Below are 19,107 nucleotides of genomic sequence, written 5' to 3'. Positions count from 1 at the left end.
AGAGAAAATACATAATGAAAAATTAGGATGGGATCTGTTTCAATGGTTAACTCAATGGTTGCCTAATATGCAATGGTTAAAACAGCTTTTTCTTGTAGTCTTAATTGTAATCATATGTTTGTTGTTATCATGTTGCTGCATACAATGCCTACCTTACTATATGGAATGCTCTCAGCGGTTCATAGATTATTAAATTTGACTATTATGCTGCTGAATCAAATGTATAAACCCTTGCCTGAGAAAAAATGACAGAGATAAATCAAAGGTTTGATTCTGTACGAAAACCAGTTGGGAATGTGAGACCAAAGTGAACCTAAGAAACGCCATGTTGGCCTGTGAATGAACTCCCCTCATACCCTTCCCCTCATAGAGTGCTGGAATTCCCCACAAGACAGCCACTCACTCTGCTTCTGTAAACATGCTTTATGGCTCCCCGGGAACAGATGGTGCCTGGTGCCTCCCTGTAACTGCCGAAGCCTGTAGCCACAGAGTGCCCTATCTTGACAAGACAGGTGGGATGAAAAAGAACTGGGTTGTGAAAGATATTTCGCAGCTGGCTGAAGGACATATTGGTCCCTCCCTGAACTTCTTTGTTTGAGTTACTTTAAAAGCTATACTGTCCCCTGCTTCTGGGCTTCACTTTTAGAGAGTGGAGTCCACACGCATGAGAAAACTCCTTTTAGTTTTAACTCTGTCTTTGTCCTGGTGTTTGGTGATTTCCTGGCTCGCTTGGCATAACAGAAGTGGAAAGGAAAGAGCCCAGTCTAAGGTGCAGGTGATGGCGTAAAATCTCCTGTGGCTGACTGCAAACTATACCAGCTCAAAAAATACAAACATCACTCGTCAGCCCTCGCTCACCACTTCAGGTTTCTTTATTGAAGTTGTAAAGCATAGAGAAATAGACACAGAGCTAAACAGATATAGGAAGACAGGAGGGCACGTGTGTGCATCCCTCTGTGAGTGTGAGTGTACATGCATGTGTGTGCATGTGTACTCATGTGCTCTGCTCCTCCACGGTGAGCCCCAGTTGCTACTCACACTGGGAGGCACTGCACGTCTGGTCCCAGGTCTGGCTTTCCCGAGTGTTCTCCATACTAAAGCAACCCGAGTCCTTCATGAGGAGACGGGCGTCATGGCTGAGGCAGGAAAAGCACAGAAAGAGCTCAGGGTACAGACATCCAGGAGGTGCTCAGAGTGGGATGGGGCAGAGATAATGGAGAGATCTGCAGACTGAGAGAGCTCCAACAGGGACAACATAGGATAAAAATGAATTAAACCAGTAATGGATTAAAACCCATGAAATGAAAGGAAAACCCATGAGTCAGACGCTGATATGAAGAAACGAGTGAGTGAGTAAAAAGGAGAAGAGAACACATGAAAGTCCCAGCTTCTCAGAAGTTCAGCCTGGGCCATGCAGCAGGATTGCTCTCCAGGGAGAAAGATGTGCAGGGCGGGCACTGAGGGAGAGGGAGGCTAAGGAGATGGTGGAGACAGGGGGAGCCCACTCTGCAGCCTGCTCCCTGGGACTGGCCCCACCTGCTGAGTTAGGCCTCTCTCCAGCCCAGGCTGCCCAGGGGTGACCACCCCGGGAGAAAGAAATTGGGGAGCTGGGCTCGCACTGGGGTCTGGAGCAGATGCCCTGGTCTTCTGGGATCCCCAGCCAACCCCAGCCCACTAACATGGCACTGACTGTGCAGACCTGACAGCCCGACCCCATGCCCTGGGCTCTGAGGCGCAGAACAGCTCCTCCAAGGGCCAGGAGTAGCTCACATCTCCACCCCCAGGGGGCAATCCAGCCAAGTTGCCATTGGTGGGAGTCAAACCTGAGACCCACCCCTTGATCCCAGCCCAGCCCCCAAGGCTTAAACCCTCAGCACAGAGCCCCTGGGCCCTGAGCTCTCCTCACTGGCTGCTACCACCCAGCCAAGTGTACTCTTTACTTTCAAATCAATCTTTGATCTTCCTGCTGCTTTCAGTGTCCTGCTCAATTCCTTGTTGAGGACACTGAGAATCTGGACAAGACCTACAGTCTGGTACCAGTATAGTGCCCGATTTTGCAGTACCACTAAAAAGAAATGAAGAGGAATAAAATGTATGTAGAGGTGCTGGTAGCTGCACTGTTGTTATTATAGTCAAAATTTTATATTACATCGCAACTATGTTATAAAATATGCTAAAAGAGGGCTGGGGATTCAGCTCAGTGTTTCCACCACCTGCTTTGCAAGGGCAAGGTCCAGAGTTCGATCCCTGGTACCAAAAAAACAAAACAAAACAAAAATATGCTAAAAGAATTATGAAGAAAATGATATTAAAATTGAGGATGGAAATATTGAATAATATATTTATATATTTTTTGCAATATCGAGTTTTGAACCTGGGACCTCCCACATGTCAGGAAGGCTCTTTTTTTTTCTTTTTTTCAGAGACAAGGTGTTGCTTTGTAGCACAGGCTGGCCTCAAATTCATGGCAATCTTGCAGCCTCAGTCTCCCAAGTGCTGGAATCACAGGTCTGTGCCACCATGCCGGCTTGTTCAGGTAAGGTCTTTACCATGGAGCTGTGTCCTCTGTCATTTTTAGTTTGAATTTTAAGACAAGGCCTCCCTTAATTGCCTAAAATGGCACCAAACTTGGAAATCTCCTGCAATGGCCTCCTGTGTAACTGAGATTCCAGGTGTGCCCCACACATGCAGCTCTTATCTTGCTCTTCCAGAGGAGGAAGTAGAACTTGACAGGTCAAACTGCCCGTGGTCACAGCTACAGAGCAAGTGATCGGAGGGTGGCTTCGCCCCGGTCACCGTGATTCTGGGGCTGCTGCTGGGCAGAAGCAGTTTGGTTCACAATCTGCTCCTGCTCGGCATCCGGTAGCAATGGTGTCTGGGAAAGCTACGGGTGGTCAATAAAGCCCCAAAAGAACAAAGAGGAAAGGAAGCAAATGAAAACACAACCTACAGAATGGAGAAAGCATGCGCACTGAATCTACCTGGGAAGGGATTCATATTCAGAACACAGGCATGGTGGTGCAGAAGTTCTGGAATGCCAGCACTCTGGAAGGTGGGAGCAAGAGGACTGCAAGTTCAAACCAGGCCGGTGAAACTTAGCAGCATAGCCAGGCCCTGTTTCACAGTGCAATAAAAAAGGGCTGGAGATAGAACTCAGTGCAAAGACCTGGCTTCAATGCCCAGTACCACCACCAACACCGCACCCAAAAAATCAGAATATAAAAGGAACTTTCATAAGTGAACAATCAAAAAACAAATAACCATTATTAAAGAATAAGCAAAGGACTTGAATCACAAAGATATTTTTGTGAAGATATGCAAATCGGGGACAGGTACAGGAAAAACTGTTGCCATCACTAATCATTTAAAAAACAAAAAATCAACATTATAAGAAAATACAACCAACACCCATTGGGATGACCATGAGAACAAATAAAAAGGCCAAAAGAGAAAAGAAAAACAGAAAATAAAAGAGAGAGGAAGAGATGTGTTTCCTAGAATGTGGAGAGATTGGGACGCTCGTGCACTGTTGGTGGAAGTGTAAAATGGTGCAGAGAACACAGTAGAGCAGTTGGTGCAAAGGTGAAGAGCACAATGGCCTCACCATCCAATCTTCTCAGCTCTGGGTGTATGCCCAAAAGACTGAAAAGCAGAATCTGGAGGGAACATTTGCAAACGTACCTGCAAGGCATCACCTTTGACAACAGCCTAGAGGTGAAAGCAACAGATGCCCACCGAGGGGTGAATGGGCCAAGGAAACCTGGTTTGTGCAGGCGAGGGCGCAGCATGCAGCCTTAAAACGAAGGGGTCCTGCCACGTGGTGCAGCATGCGCAAAGCTGAGGACATGATTTTAAGTGAGACGGGCAAGTCACAGAGAAACCCACGACTCCACTTCTGTGAAAGATTAAATGCACAGAAACAGCGGAATGATGGCTCCAAGGGAAGGGGAAGGCGCGGGTTGCCCAGGGCTGTGGACGCGGTGGTCTGTACACTCATGGCTTCGTTTGCATCCGCCCGCCCTGGCCAGCCCCGCCCGGCCCAGGTCTGAGGATGGACAGGCCGCGGATCTGCTCGCCTCCAGGTCCCAGTCCACGCCTCCGAGCCACACGGGCCAGGGACAAGACCACGAATCTAGAGACAAATAAGGAAACAGAAAAGAATAAATGGCCAAGTCAATCAAGGCCAGTCCACCCTGCACAGTGAGACCCCATCTCGAAACACATAACAAAACCAATAAACCAAAAACAAACAACAACAAAACCAAGCAGAAAATGAATGATTCTATTTTCTTAGTTTTGCGATTATCCTCCATGCCGTGTTATCTCCACAGGGCCTCCCTTGCTGCGCCCTTGGTGTGTGAACCCCTAGAAGGAAGTCAGGTCTCACGGCCTGTGCGTCCCACAATGAGGCCCCACCTGCTCCCTGGGTCTCCCCCTGAGCTCCCGCCTCACCTTTACTCCAACACTCGGCCCCTCCCCGCCCCGCCCACTCCCACGCCCCGATTTCCTCCACTGGGGATCCTGGACGCCAGGCCTGCTGGAGCCTCTGTCCTTTTCCTGATCCTTTCTCGGCCTATGTGGACCTGGAGGGTCCCACCTGCTGGCTGCGCAGGCGCGGAGGTGCAGGCACCGTCTCTGGCTACTGGAGTTTCTTGTTGCTACCCGGAAATGCGTGGGGGGTCTCAGTGTTCAGAGAGCTGCTGATGGAGGTTGGCAACCAAGGAGGTGCTGGAGCTGGGACTGGGGCGGGGTGGGGTCGGGACGGGGTGGTCCCATCTTCTGTGAGGTTCCCTGCCTGGAAGCTGGGGCTCAGAACCTGAGGCATCTGTAGAATTTAGGGAGCAGGAGGACTCAGCAGAAGACTTGTTCCCTGAGCTTGAATGAAAGGCTCTGTGAGAATGCGCAGGGTCCCTGGAGCCACCATCATGATGACAAAGGACAGACTCAGTCCTCACACCTCTGCCAGGGCTCTTCTGTCACCTGCTTTCTGCAGTTGGGAAACTGAGGCACAGTGTCTCCAAGATAAGCAGCTTTCTGCAGATGGAGAAACTGAGGCACGGCGTCACACAGATAAGCAATGTTCTGCAGATCGGGTGCCTGAAAAGAAGCAAAGCTGGGCTATGCACCCAAGCAGCCTGGCTGCAGCTCTGCTTTTCACACCACTGCCACCACCGGGCTTGGAGTCCGAAGCACTCCGTGCCTGGTTCTCCAGCAGTGCTCTGAGAATGTGCTGGGTTATTGCACCAGAGAGGGAGGAGCTGAGACATGGAACGCACAGCCTTGAAGCCCTGTTCTCGGGGCGCTCTCGGTGGGGAGTTGGCTTCATGGAACAGGGAGTGAGGGGCCCAGACACAGAATCCCCGGAGCCCTCTGTCAAGGCTGGGCCAAAGACAGAGAGGGGACAGGGGAGTCTTTTCTGAAGGAGGAACCAGGAAGTGTGTTCTGCAGAACAGAGTCTCCTGCTCCATGTGATTAGCCCATCATTTGAAGTCCCATTCCTTCACCACCTGTGTTCTTCCTTCCTAGCAGTGAGAAGCACAGTGCCCCAAAAGTCCCAGACAGCTCTTCTTCCCTCCCCGGGAGGGTGCACATCACATCTCATTGCATTGACAGTAGCAACAGTCAAAAGATTTTCAACCTCACAGGCTGAGGTGTCCGGAGATTCCAAATTGAGCTTTAAGGGAAAGTCTAACAATTGTACCTCGCAACTATCTAGTATTTTTTTTTTCAGGTTTATGAAGCAAGACTACTAACTGATATCCAAGCTGCTTTAATGTATTACGATAAAGACAAGCAAAAACTGTTTAAGGAACATTTATTGAATATTCCAGATGAAAGAAAGGCATTGTAGTGGGGAAGGAGGGAAATAGAGAAATTCTTCCCACTGTTGTGGTTACAAATACAACACACAATACTTTGCAAGGTAGTGTTCTAAACAATGAGCACCGTATTTGGTACACAAATAAAATATTGTGGAAACTGTCATGCCTGAGGATATGGCATAGCTTGGCCACCGTCGCCCCAGACCTTGGCCCAGGCCAAACCGGGCAGGAAACTTTGCCTCTCTCAGGAAAACCATTACAGACACTTGGTGCTAGTGGGAAATGCCCTCACATCGCAGCCAAGTTTCCCATCACCTGAGCCAAGAAGCACAGACAGCCAGATCTTCCCCCGTCTCCTCTAGGCAGCAAATCCTCTGACCAATGCCAGGCAACCGCCTAGCAACCACATCTCTGCTTAAGTTTATGTTTTCCCCAGTTCTATGCTGATCCTTGTTTGGGATCAGCCCGCCTGTTTTGAACTTGGGTGAATAAAACAGCTCACACAAGGTAAGCCTGGGTGGCTTCTCTGCTCTCTGAGTCTCTACAATAGAAACTTTCAGGTGATCCATTCAGAGCGCCATGTTCTCAGCAAAGACCCACATGCTTATGCTGTCACAGGCCTGGAGGGATGGCAGCAGGTGCAGGGGTGTGGTGACAACATCTTGTGAATCTGCACAGAAACCGCACTGTGTCCTGACAGCTCACACCCACGCTCAGTCAGAAGCCAAGGCTTGGGCACCCAGCACAGCCCTGTGCTCTCCACAGACCCGGGGGCCACTGCTCACGGGGACCACTTGGGAATGAAGTGCAACTTCCACACAGTGCACAGACAGGAAACAAACATGTCAGTGCTTTCTGCATGAGGATGGGTGGTGCTAGCTCTGAGATGTGAAGCGCTCACAACCCAGCAGGGGTCAGCCCAGGGGGGCTCTCGGAGCTTGAGCATTCTGAGAGATGAAGACCACAGCCTCGGGCAGGGCTGCAGCTCAGAGCTGGAGAGCTTGCCTAGCCTGTGCAAGGCCTTGGGTTCCATCTGCAGCACTGCTGAAAAGACACCTTGATGTCACTTCCACCTCTTTGATAAATGGGATCAAACATTTTTTTCTCACAATTACCTGTTCATGTCTTCACAGGTTACTACTCAGATAGTACTTTTTTCTTTTTTGCTAATTCATAAGAAACCTGTTATACATTTATGACATATGCTCACTGCTTGCCAGTTTCAAATATTTTCCCCAGAATTCCATTTTCTTTTAAATCTATCTGCAACTCATGAACTTTAATAATGGTGTGGCTGAATTCCCTGTGCTTTTCCATTGTGATTACATCCTTCAGGTTATGTCTTAAAAGATAGAACAAAAAAAAATTTCTTACATGTTATCAAATGTGTACATATATTCTGCTGGTGACCCAGTATAATTTTTCTCACATTTGAAGTCTTTAACCTGCCAGGGGATGATCAATCCCCTGCCTACAAAGGGGGACAGTGAGGGCTAAAGGAAAAAAAAGAGAAAGGAGACTTGCATAATTTCAAAGTATACGGCGGTCCCGGGAGGTCAGTGCCTCAGAGTGCACAAACACAAAGACTCTGCGATAGCCACTATGTATTGGGTACACGTAATTGGAAGGAGCATCAGGTGACTTAGGGGGCCGAGGTAATCCTGTGTAGATGAGGATCTTATGCTGATGAAGATCTTAGGTCAGAGGTTCTATGTTGAGGAGGACTCTAAGGAGAGTGTTCTTATAATAGAAGGCGGGAGGAGTGAAATTGATAAGGAATCTGTCCCTCCCCAGGTGAAACCTTTCTCTTACTACTCCATTCTCAAGGAGCCAGGATGTCTCCAGCTGATGTAATCCTGTCCTGGACTGTCACAGCATCACCGGAGGTCTCAGCTGTGACCAGAGGCAAAAATGGAGTTATGCCTGGACATGCCATAGCCCCCTGCAGGCAGGAAAACAAGGCCTAAACATAATTTAATCTTGCAATGCTTTTCCCCCAAAGTTATGTAGACTTGCTCTTGACATCAACCCATGTATAATTTACTGTGGCATGCGAGGCTAGAATCTAACCTTTCTTGAGGCAGTTATCCTGGCCTGACATTGTTTATGAATAACTCATCCATTTCACACTTATTCAGAATGAAAATCCTTATCATATATTACATTTTCATTTTTCTCTTTTTTCTCCTGTATCTCTTAAGAAAGAGGATCAAGGGATGGGTGGAGGGCATAGAGAGGGAAGGGAAAGCAGATGAAAAAGAAATTATGATCTCTTATGTACATGTACCAACCTCCCACAAGGAATGTAAGCATTATGTTCTACACATATGTACTAATACACTAAAATTTAAAAATTATCATTCAAGATTAATAAAAAATTTTAGTCATTTGGGGAAGAAAAGAACGTCTAGAGTACCTCCATTTCCTCCTGTATCTCATTGTCTGTAAAGGAAGCCTAGTTCTGTCACATGAGACACCAAAGCAGAAATAAAATATTACACTTCTACATGCAAGGACTTATGTCCATATGGATTAGTCTCTTTCACGGATCAGTCTGTCTCTACAACTATCTCAGTATTTGCTGTGAAGTGACAGGCTCACAATCCCCCTCAGAACCGCCTCCCATGGTGTAAAGGTCCTGCCCAGGCCCCCATTACTCTAACATTCCTCTGTGCCCCTGAGGCCCACACACTCCTCACAGGGAAGCAGGGCGATGAACCTCTCCTATAAGGCAGTGGGATGTCCAGGGGGAGCAGTCTTTAAGTATTTCCCGAGTAATTCATCACAGGTGTGTTTGGCACTGCTGCCTAGGGATATGTAGGGACAAGGCCCTGTGCCTGGAAGAAGCTGCTGCCTCCCTAATGACTGCCAGCAGCCAGGCTTCAAGCTGAAGTCCCCTCTGAGAGAGACACAGGAGCACACAAAGATGTTCAGATGCTCTTATGGGAGACCAGGAGTCAAGGCTGCTCGCTCTGCCCTCACTGCAGCACTGAGATCTCTGCCCTGGAAGCGGGGCAGGGGAGCAGCACCTGACTCCTGTCCTGTGCCACATGAGGGGACACAGTGTGGCCAGTGGCTGTCACATGCCTTCCCCTCACTCCCCTCTGTTCCCTTCACCCGCTGTGGACTGGGACAGATGGCCTTGGTGTCCTCCCTGGTTGGCTCATGGCCGCTGTCCCCTAGGCCACTCCAACATGAGTGTAACTCAGCTGTTGTCCATGGTGGGCCCCCACCTTGTTCTGCCACTTCAGAAGTTGGCACCAACATCTTTGGAGAAAGGGGAGGGACACCTCGGTGTGGCTCGCATCTGGGAGCGAGGGACCTGGGCCCATTTTTAAGACCTCTATCCTTTTCTCCTATTTTTTATTTATTTTTTTGGTACCGAGGATTGAACTCGGGACCTTGCACTTGGGAGGCAGGCGGCAGAACCACTGAGCTAAATCCCCTGCCCAAGACATCCTGCTCAAGCCCCAGTAAGCTGTAATAAACACAGTCAGGCCTCCCCAGTATTCCCTGATGGGCCATTTTCAGTTCTTACATTCTCACAGACGTAATAGCTGTCAGTGTCACAGGTCTCTTGTACCAGGACAGCTGGGCTCTCATAGATGCCCCCACCCCGACTTGGACCAATCAGCAGGCCCAAATATAAACCAATCACAGGGCTGCAGCTGCTGTATGCTAGCACCGCAGTCACAGTTTTGGGGTCAGTCGATGCAGGAGGGCTCTGACGGGTGTACTGACCCCTGTGCTCCAGGACAGGCCCAGTTAAAGGCTCACGTCCATGGTCCTATACATCTGCTCATGATTTACTTCTCAGGTAGTGTGGGCTCAGGCCTTATAAAGGTACTCAGGATTCTTGTCCTGAGTAGCATGGCCAGGGTGATCACTGTACAAGAAAGAGCAATAAACATTAGGGGTGCTTAACCTGGTAGAGCTGCAGAGAACAGTACCCAACAAAGATCAATGCAGAAAGCAGCAACCTGCAGAATCTCCCACCTTTATTGGCACAAGCAAGCACCAAACAGCAGCAGAGGAGACCAGAAGCTGGCTGAGCCATCCAGCATCATGGGACACCATCCAGTGGCTTCAGGGTCACTCTCAGATCTGTACTGCACCAGGTCCTGATTTCTATCTTAGGGGAGCAAAGAACCCTCAAGTGACTGGCAACAAAGTGTTGCTGTCCATCAGCTTTGAACACGTGAGGTATGGAGCATGTGCCCTCTGACTGAGCATGCTCAGGAATGGCCTGCCTCTACAGCAATGAGGAGCTCTTCCAAGTAGGTCACACACGAGTCTCCCAGACACAGTCCTCTGTCTCCTATGTTTGGAGACACTGCACTTGGAGTCATCCCCACTTGCTCCTCTTCCCTGCTGCAAGTAATAAACCTTTCCTAACTCTTGATCTCCTGATTGTGCTTATTGGCTTTGAACTCACCAGGGTGAAAACCCACCCTGCTTGGATACGTATGGTGTTGAATTGATGGAAAGCTGATTGGCTAGAAACCCAAGGGACTGTCCTCGCTTCCCAGCAGAAGCAGTGGGTGGTAGCAGCTCCCAGGGTTTGCCCCCCTACACTGCCCAGGGTGGGCCCCAGCCAGGTGGGGTTGCTCCTTCATGGAGCCGGACAGGCCAGCCCCCCACTGCCTTCATGCTGGGCAAACATGGATCAACGAGTGGTGCTTGACCAAGAGTCACAGTAACCATGACGGAAGGATTTAGATCAGGAAGGCACTCACATGGTCAGGGAGAGGTCTGCAAGATTGTGAGGTGTCTGTCCTGGATAATACTGACACAGAAGAACAAGGCCCAGCCCTTCACTTTGTCCGCTCAACCCCTGATCAGCTGTGACCTCATGTCAAACCCCTCCCACACACTGGTCTTGTCCCCAACAGGGCATGATCACCACAGCCTCCCCTACTGGATGTGTTCGACAAGGAGAAGCCACGATGACTTTGACACCACCATTTCCACAGAAACTGAAGGGGGCTGTCAATCAAGCCGCTGCTTCTCCTGCACCATGGCTGAGTTCTCACCATGACAGCTGGGGCGCCTGGGACGCCCCACAGCAACACTGGGGAAGTATCTTCCTTGGCTGGTGCCAGCTTCCAATAAGGACCTATAGTACACGGCTCGCCCCACTGTGCAAAATTTAGAAAAGGAAGTACAATCACAGGAGTGTATTTTGGTAACAGATTGCTGGGTTTCAGCCAAACACAAACAGCTGAGCTTCAGCCCGTCCCAGAACCACCACGCACCAGCCCCCGCCAAACATGAGGCCCAGGGCAAAAGCATTCCCGTAACTCATCATGTCACTCTGTCCTTGATTTCTCTGTTCAGATGTAAAACCATGCTGCTCTAGCCACATAGCAGAGTGCTCAGAACTCCTTCCACTGTGAGTGCTGCTTCCTTCACGAGTGGCTCTTTCCTCCAACTGTTAGATTTGTCTACAGCTTGTCGTTTAACACATAAGAGCACCTAACATACCAGAACTGCATATTTTTCCAGAATGTGCAGATATGAATTACCCATTTCTTTTTAGATCATTCATTTCACTGTTCTTCGTTTTCAGCTGTTGGACTGTCCAAAACTTCAATCTCGCCTTCCCCACCTTCTGTATTAGGGAGCTTAATGTCACCCATAGTGACTTCACAGGCAATGCTACAGTCTGCATCCTCGGTCTCTGACCTGTCCTCTGCTCTGTGTTCATCGCTCTCTTCTGAACTATTTTGTTGTTTTGGACCTAACTGTTTCATGTCAAATTAGGCCCATCCTGCGAAAAGTAACAAGTGAGTAATCTAGTTTAGAGTAATCCTCAAAAAAGTTGCAATAAGACAACACAGGGAGCAAGTAAAGAGTAACACAAATAATGAACCAGAAATGTTAGAAAAACAAAGGTTTCTCAAAGCTAAGCACAGTGGCCCTTGCTTGTAATCCAGGCTACTCAGGAGGCTGAGGCAGGAAGATCATAAATTCAAGGGTAGCCTTGCCAACTTAGCGTGCCTGGTCTCAAAATAAAATGTTAACCAAAGTCCTGGGACCCATCTCACAGGCAGAATGCTTGCCTGGCATGCTCAAGACTCTAGGTTCAGTCCGCACACCAAAGGTGGTGAAATGTTTTTGGTACAACCTGGCACTGTTGTGCTCTCAGTGGAAGGATCATCACAGTGATGACCTGCATTTGCCAAAGGCAGGGAAAGTGGCCTCCAGCCCAACTGTGCACACACGGATCACACTCACCTGCACACACTCCGTATGAACACGAGCCAGGCTCCACGCTGGGCACTAGAGACTCAACAGCAAAAAGTCAGCACAAAGCCCGGCCCCTAAAGCTCACAGGTCTGAGCAGGGCCAGCAAATTAGTCTAAGGCCAAACACTGCCTGCTCCCTGCTTGTGTTCAGCTTGTGAACTAAGAATGGCTGTTACATTTTTAAGTGGTTGGAAAAAATCAAATAATACTATTTCAGGAGAGGAGGGAGGTGCAGGAAAGTCGGGTTTCAGTAGCCACGAGGGAGGCCTCCGGATCTGGGGGCGGCAGAGGCTTCGCAGGAGAGCAGGTGAGACAGGGGCTGGAGGCAGGGCCACAGCCCGGGAAGGGATCCCGAGTCCAGCGAACACCATGGGAGGGGTCCTGGCTCCCAAGCCGCGGCCACCCACAGAGAGGACGCGCCTGAGAGAAGGCGCAGGAGAGGGAGACAGCTAGGAAACTCGGCCAGAGTCCAGAGGGGGCACCGTGACTGCCAGGACCAGGGCCGGAGGCGATGGAGCTCATGCAGCGGGGCTGGGTTGGGGTTCGCTCTGCAGCAGGGCTGACCGGATGTGGGGCTGATGGGACGCACTCGGTGACTACGGGGTGAGGTCTGTCCAGATGCAGGGGCTGTAAGGGGAATTCTAGTGTAGAAAGGACGTGAGATACAGACTGTGATAATGCTCACACAAGGTGTGTGGACTCGGCCATTCTCACAAACACGTCTTTATGTTTGCACACTGAATGACTCAGAGTGATTCCCTCTTTTGGGGCCTGGATGGAGGAAAATAAGGCAGGTAGGGCATTTAAGAAAATACTGATTCACAATAACAAATGCCCCATTCGAATGAAAGCCCTCCTGTGACCCCTGTGAGTGAATCCCTGTGCTCTCCCTGGGAAGCGTAGGCACCGACAAGGCCTTACTGCATGGGCTGAGGCCAGGAAAAGTAGCACTCGGAATGAAGTAGAAAAGCTCTGGCTCTTCTTGGTAGGTGACAAGGAACCCTGGTAATTTCACCACATTAAAAGGTGAAGCATGGTTACCATCTGTGTAACTTCGCGGGGTCCCATCAATATTTTCAATATTGAAATGCTCAGGAGCAACAGCCTCCATTGCTTTTCTAACCTTTTCATCTTCAGGGCTTTGTGTTGGTGTAAGTTCTGAATGTGGTCTTGTATTATGGAGAGAAAATGTTGTATATCAACATTTATGTTAATAAATTCTAAAATTCCCTAAAAATACTTCTCCCTTGAATACTGATATAAACTGCTCGAGTTTCTTTTCTCTAAATATCTCCACCCTTTTCTCAGTTCCCAAAGAAGCAGGAAGGACTACATTACACAATTCAAAAATTGGTTATTTTTGATTTATTTTATGTATGCTTCTCCTACAACTCTAGAGCTATGAACACCTAGAAGTTTGCATTCAACAACACAGTAACTGAACACAGGGGAAATATATCTTCGTAGTTAAACGCACCTGTTTCTGAGGTTTTATGGTAGACTGATGAGGTTATAAGTAGACCCCAATTCCACCCCTCACAATTTGAATTCCCTGACCGAGTGAATGAAGCAGTGGTGGCAGTGGCCTTCCCAGTGCTTGTTCCTCTTTGTCTGACATCACGACCTTCCTTTTAAGTCTGGATTGCTCTCTGTCACTCTTGACTCTCTTCCCACACATGCCTACACAGTCCAGTTTGGGACCTTGTCATTTGTTCCATACCATGCACAGTGTCAATATGCTCTGGTCAAGCCAGTGAGTGATTGAGCCAGGGCAACGAACTATTGAAAAAGGAAGTGGGTGGATGTTAATGACTGAATGGACCCAGTGGTCCTGTGACCCACTGTCTACCCAATGGGACATCTTATAAAGCAGCCAACTTGCCACAGCTCGGGGTCGAAGGCTGCTGTAGATCAAGCCAACCACTAGAGACTAGGGGCTAAGGGATCCCAGACACAGACTTCTGATAACCAAGAGCACCTGCATCACATGCCACTGAGACTACTGCCTCTCAGCTCTTCCACCCCAATAAAATGAGTCAACATTTTTTGTGTCTTCTTTTCTTTTGTTACCCCAATTAGAGCAATCTGAGCTGAATTTCAATCATTTATAACTGAGCGCTAACTGATCCATTTGATAGCAGACTAAACCTGCCAGTTAGGGCAGAGTGTCAACTTGAGTGGTATTTTAATCTGCCCCGGGGATTGGTGGAGCACACTTCTGGGTCCATCTGGGTGGTCATGGAGGTGTGGCCCTGGGGACTATGTCTGGGCCCTCACCCTGTCCTCTCAGATGTTGTCCTCTGCTCGGCTTCCTGGCTGCCATGCACTGAGCAGCTTTATTCTGCCACTCCCTTCCACCATGATGTTTGTGCCCTGGAGCCAGCTAACCACAGACTGAACCCCCAGAAACTGTGAGCTAAATTAATGCTCTCCTCCTTTACGTTGTGGGTGTTGGTTGTGTCCCAACAACAGGTGAACTAATACATCTAAGTGTAAGCCTCCATAAGAACGGGTGCATTGTGGTAACCGGGTAGGAGGAGCATCAACAAGGAAATGATATTTAATTTTTGTTTCTCTCAAAAGAGATGCAGCACATGTCCATCCACATGAGACTCTCAGAGGGTGCAAAGCCACTGCTTCAGCTACACAACAATGACTAAGATATCTGGAGTGTGGCAAAGAAAACCTAATGATGTCTTAAACAAAGCCTGGCATTGGCTAGGTAATTAATAAATGTTAGCTCTCAACACCTTCAAACACAAATGGAAATTATGGGTAAGGTGACTAGAGACTTGGCAGCGATGGAGCTCACACAAGGGGCTGGGTTAGGGTCTGCTCTACAGCAGGACTGACTGGATGTGGGGCTAATGAGAAGCAGGTGACTACGGGGAAAGGACTGTCAAGATGCATGGGCTATAAAGGGAATTCTGGTGTAGAAACATAATAGGACATAAAACTATGATAATTTTCACATGAGGATTATGGACTTAAACATTGTCATAAACACATCATTTATTTTTATACTAATGAATCAGACTATCAATTTTGGAGCTTGGAGGGAGAGAAAACAAAACTAGTTAGGGCATTTAGGAAAAATATTGCTTCAAGATTACAAATACAGCATTTGATTGAAAAGCCTACAGGACATGGAGGTGCAGGCCTGTTTTCCCAGCACCGGGGAGGCTGAGGCAGGAGGATCACCACAAGTTCAAGGCTAGCTTGGGCCATATAGTGAGTTCAAGGCCAGCTTGAACTACAATGCAAGACCCCATCCAAAAAAAAAAAAAAGAAAAAGAAAGAAGGAAGGAAGGAAGGAAGGAAGGAATTGCCCTCCTGACCCCTATGACTAAATCACTGTGCTCTCCCTGGGAAACCTAGGGACTGCCAAGGCCTTAACTGCAAGGTGACCGTGTACCTGTGCAGTGACAGAAACATGAGGCTGGGATTCCTTTTCTGTGGCTAGAGTTTCCCAGCCCCTGGAAGGAACGCTTATCCATACAAGCACTGAAGATCCCGAGGCCCTTGCTCCTTCTGCCCAGAAGCGAAGAGCTGTCTGAAGGTGCTCTCCATGAGGAGCAGCGGCCTGGCGAGGTATGCTGCCGCCCCCTGGGGTAGAAGAGCCTCTGACTATCCTGCTTGTGTAGGAAGACATAAAATAAGGACAAAGCCCCATCCGGTGTCTTCAGCAACCTTCATGGGTTGATTTTCCTTCTTCCTCTTACCCCTGGGAGAGCCTCAAGCCCCTTCTTGTGCCTTCTCTCCCAATCAGGCTCTCAGATAAAAGAGAAAACTGAAATCCTTTAACTGTTTCTAATGTGAGTGATCAGGGAAAGGCAGGGAATTAGAGGAAGCGGAGCCTGGTGCCGCCTGGTGTGGAGAGAGGAGGGAGCCTGTGGTCTCTGTGTTGGAAAGGCCCACAGATCTTCCGGAGGGCAGAGGGCGCTGCCCCTGCCTGGCTCCGCTACAACCCTCCTGGGTCCTAGGGCCTCTTGTTAAGCCCGAATGTAAATAAGTCTTCCTGGGCCGCTTCTTTAATAACCTCTTTTCCTCCTTCCCTCCTTCCTGGTTCTGGTATCATTGTGATAATTTGGGCCTCAAGCCTCTCTCCCCCTGTAAAATGGCATGCAACGTGCAACTGCTGACTGACTTTGCATTGTCAAGTTTTCTCTCACCAGGAAACTCGGGTCGTGAGTGGCATGAGCTAGTGGGCACACAGGGGGGCTGGGGACAGAGGAAGGGCTGCGGAGGGGTGGGGCACTGTACAAGAGCTCATGTTTTAACCCTAGGTCCTGCCTGGGCTATTGGTGGCAGTGGGGTTCAAGATGCCACTTCTCCTAAGCTCACCACAGGCCTCTTTTCCTAGGGATGGGTCCTATTTCTAATTCTTACACTGCCACCTACTGGATTCCTCACCTCTGCAATTGAGCAAGCTCCACCCACCCGCCCCACTGACAAGGGTTGGGGAAAAAATCTGGACCGGTCTTCCAGAGAGTGAGGGCAGCGGTCCGAGTGCTTTAAGTGCCAGTGACAGAGCCCTGGGCAAAGCGGTGCCCTCCAGAACTGCTGGTCTCTGCCGAGCCTGTGTGACCGTGGCTGAGGACCCCTGGCCCTGGAGGAGGACCTGCCCCTATTCCAGGTGGAAATGAGGTTGTCCGCCACCGTGCTGGCCAGTGAGGAATGCCCAACGTGACTGGCAGTGGCCGGGGCCTGTGTGGCCCCACATGAGGACATCCGATCCCGTGCAGGCCACTGGAGGAACTCTGGACTTGGTGGGTGAGCCTTCTTCATACTGGGGCACCTCGCCCAATTCCCATCCCCTTGGGGAGAGCTGCCCGGGCCTCTGTTGCTGTATGCCTCAGGGTTAAACAGTCAGTTTTCTCCGCCTCCACTCCGAACCTGGGTGGGAGGCCATCTCCTCCCAGCTGCCTTCGCAGTGACTCCAAAGTCCCCACGCCAGCTACCAGAAAGGATATACTCATCCCACTCAGGGCCACTCTCATTCAAGTCTCTCTCTGGTGACCCCTGTCCTAGCTGCCCAGGACCTGGCCCACTTCCTACAATTCCCTTAGCATGACCACTGGTCCTCACATTACCTCCTCTTGGTGGCCTCCTCTGACTCCTACCCCCATGGGCAAATTTCAGAAGTTGCTTCTGCTTTGTTCAATTGTGGCCCCTCAGGCTTTCCTTACACAGCTCCAGATGTTGTAACCATGGATCTTCCTGTCTTTCCTGATAGGCAGCATGGTGGAGAGCTCAGAAGTTCCTCCTCTCCGCTTCACCAATGATGAATCCAAGGCACCATGAAGGGGAAGCCTCAGTTCCTCATCCATAGAATGGGGGTAAAAACAGGACCTACTCAGCCGGGCATGGAGGTACACACCTGTGATCCCAGCACTAAGAAAGCTGAGGCAGGAGGACCACAAGTTCAAGGCCAGCCTGAACTGCACAGTGAGTTCAAAGCCAGCCCAGACTATGTAGCAAGACCCTGTCTCCAAAAACAAATTAGTTTTGATTTCAACTCAGTCAAAGCTCTACTTTCAGTCCCCAGTTCATTTTCCAAACTTAAACTCGGTGTCTTCACTTAGATGACAACAAACTCAACATATCAAACAGAAAACGTCCCCTTCTGACCTTCTCCTCCACATTCTCCACTCCAGGAAGGGCATGGTGGAAACTCTGGAGTCATTTTCCATGCTTTCTTTTTCTCCTTTACCTTCTACATACAGCTGGTCAGGTCCTCACAGTTGTAACCCTTGTCTGCTTCTTTAGTCCTCGCTGTGTTCCTAACTGCCTTCACCTGCAAACTGGCCTGCACGCTCCTCTACTGCTCCCTTCTTACTCGTTCTCCACACTGCAACCAAAATAATCTCTCCTAGACACAACTCTGGAGCCGACGTGGTGCACATCTTTCACCCCAGCACTCTGGGAGGCTGAGGCAGGACAGGATGGCAAGCTCAAAGTCAATCTGGCCAACTTCGTGACTTGAAGAACTTGTCTCAAAAATACTACTACTAATAATAATAAAGGGCTGGGATGTAGATCAGTGTGAAGGCCCTGGGTTCCATTCCCTGTACCACACACACACACACACACACACACACACACACACACACACACACACACACAGGCCCAGGGGGACCCTCTCCAGCACTTCACTGGCTTCCTCTTGCCTTTAGGATTGAGTCCTGCTGTGACCTTCAGGGTCCTGGCCTGGAGAACAGCCACCTCCTCTACCCATAGCGGCCTCTTGTGCAGTTTACACAGCCAGTGACACCACGCCCATCTTTGTTCTGTCCTCTCGCTTTTCAAGGCTCAGATTAAATGTCACTTCCTCAGGAGCTTTCTCTCCCGCACAGACATGTCTCTGTCCACAGGGTCATCTCTCCCAGGCCACTTGTTTCTTTTCTTTATTCCCCCTAGACATCGTCACAACAGTGCTGACTGCACAGCCTCAGCTCTAAGCCACCTGCTCCTCCTGTGCACTTGCCGGGGTTGCTGTTGCCTGCTCACGCCAGGACCAGCTGCTCGGGACAGGGTCTTCCTTCACCTGATTTCAGTATGAGTTGTCAGGAATAACATTTAATCTACTTTTGAGCTCCAACTTGAAGCTTGACATATCGCAGAGATAAACACCACCTGGTGGAGATCAGACAGTGACAAGTGAAGTTGAAAGTTCCCTGCCAGCTGCCATCGAATCTAAATGAAGGGCAGTCAAAAACTTCAGCTCTCTCAGAAAAAAACGATGGAAGGAATCTCAGAACCAAGAGAGGCTGACTTTGCTGCTGTGTACTTAGTGTCAAAACCTCAAGCGACCCCCCAACCCAAGGGAGGAAAGCCTCTGAATTGGAGCTGGCAAGCTTTCAAAACCGGCTAATTACTTTCTAGAATGTGGTTCACAAAACGGGAGTACAAAGCCCGGCTGGAAATACAGTGGAAACACTGCTTTCCATGTCAGAGGGCAAAACTGTAACAACGGGTTTAATGATTTTAATGGGCTTTATTTTCTGATGCTAGAATTGGGGAATACTTTGTTGCAC

This window comes from Heterocephalus glaber, unplaced genomic scaffold (assembly GCF_053883595.1).
Source record: "Heterocephalus glaber isolate CG9 unplaced genomic scaffold, H.glaber_assembly_v1.0 deba00001572, whole genome shotgun sequence".
Lineage (NCBI taxonomy): Eukaryota > Metazoa > Chordata > Mammalia > Rodentia > Bathyergidae > Heterocephalus > Heterocephalus glaber.
The sequence above is the reverse complement of the archived record's forward strand: the minus strand, read 5'-3'. Positions refer to the sequence as shown.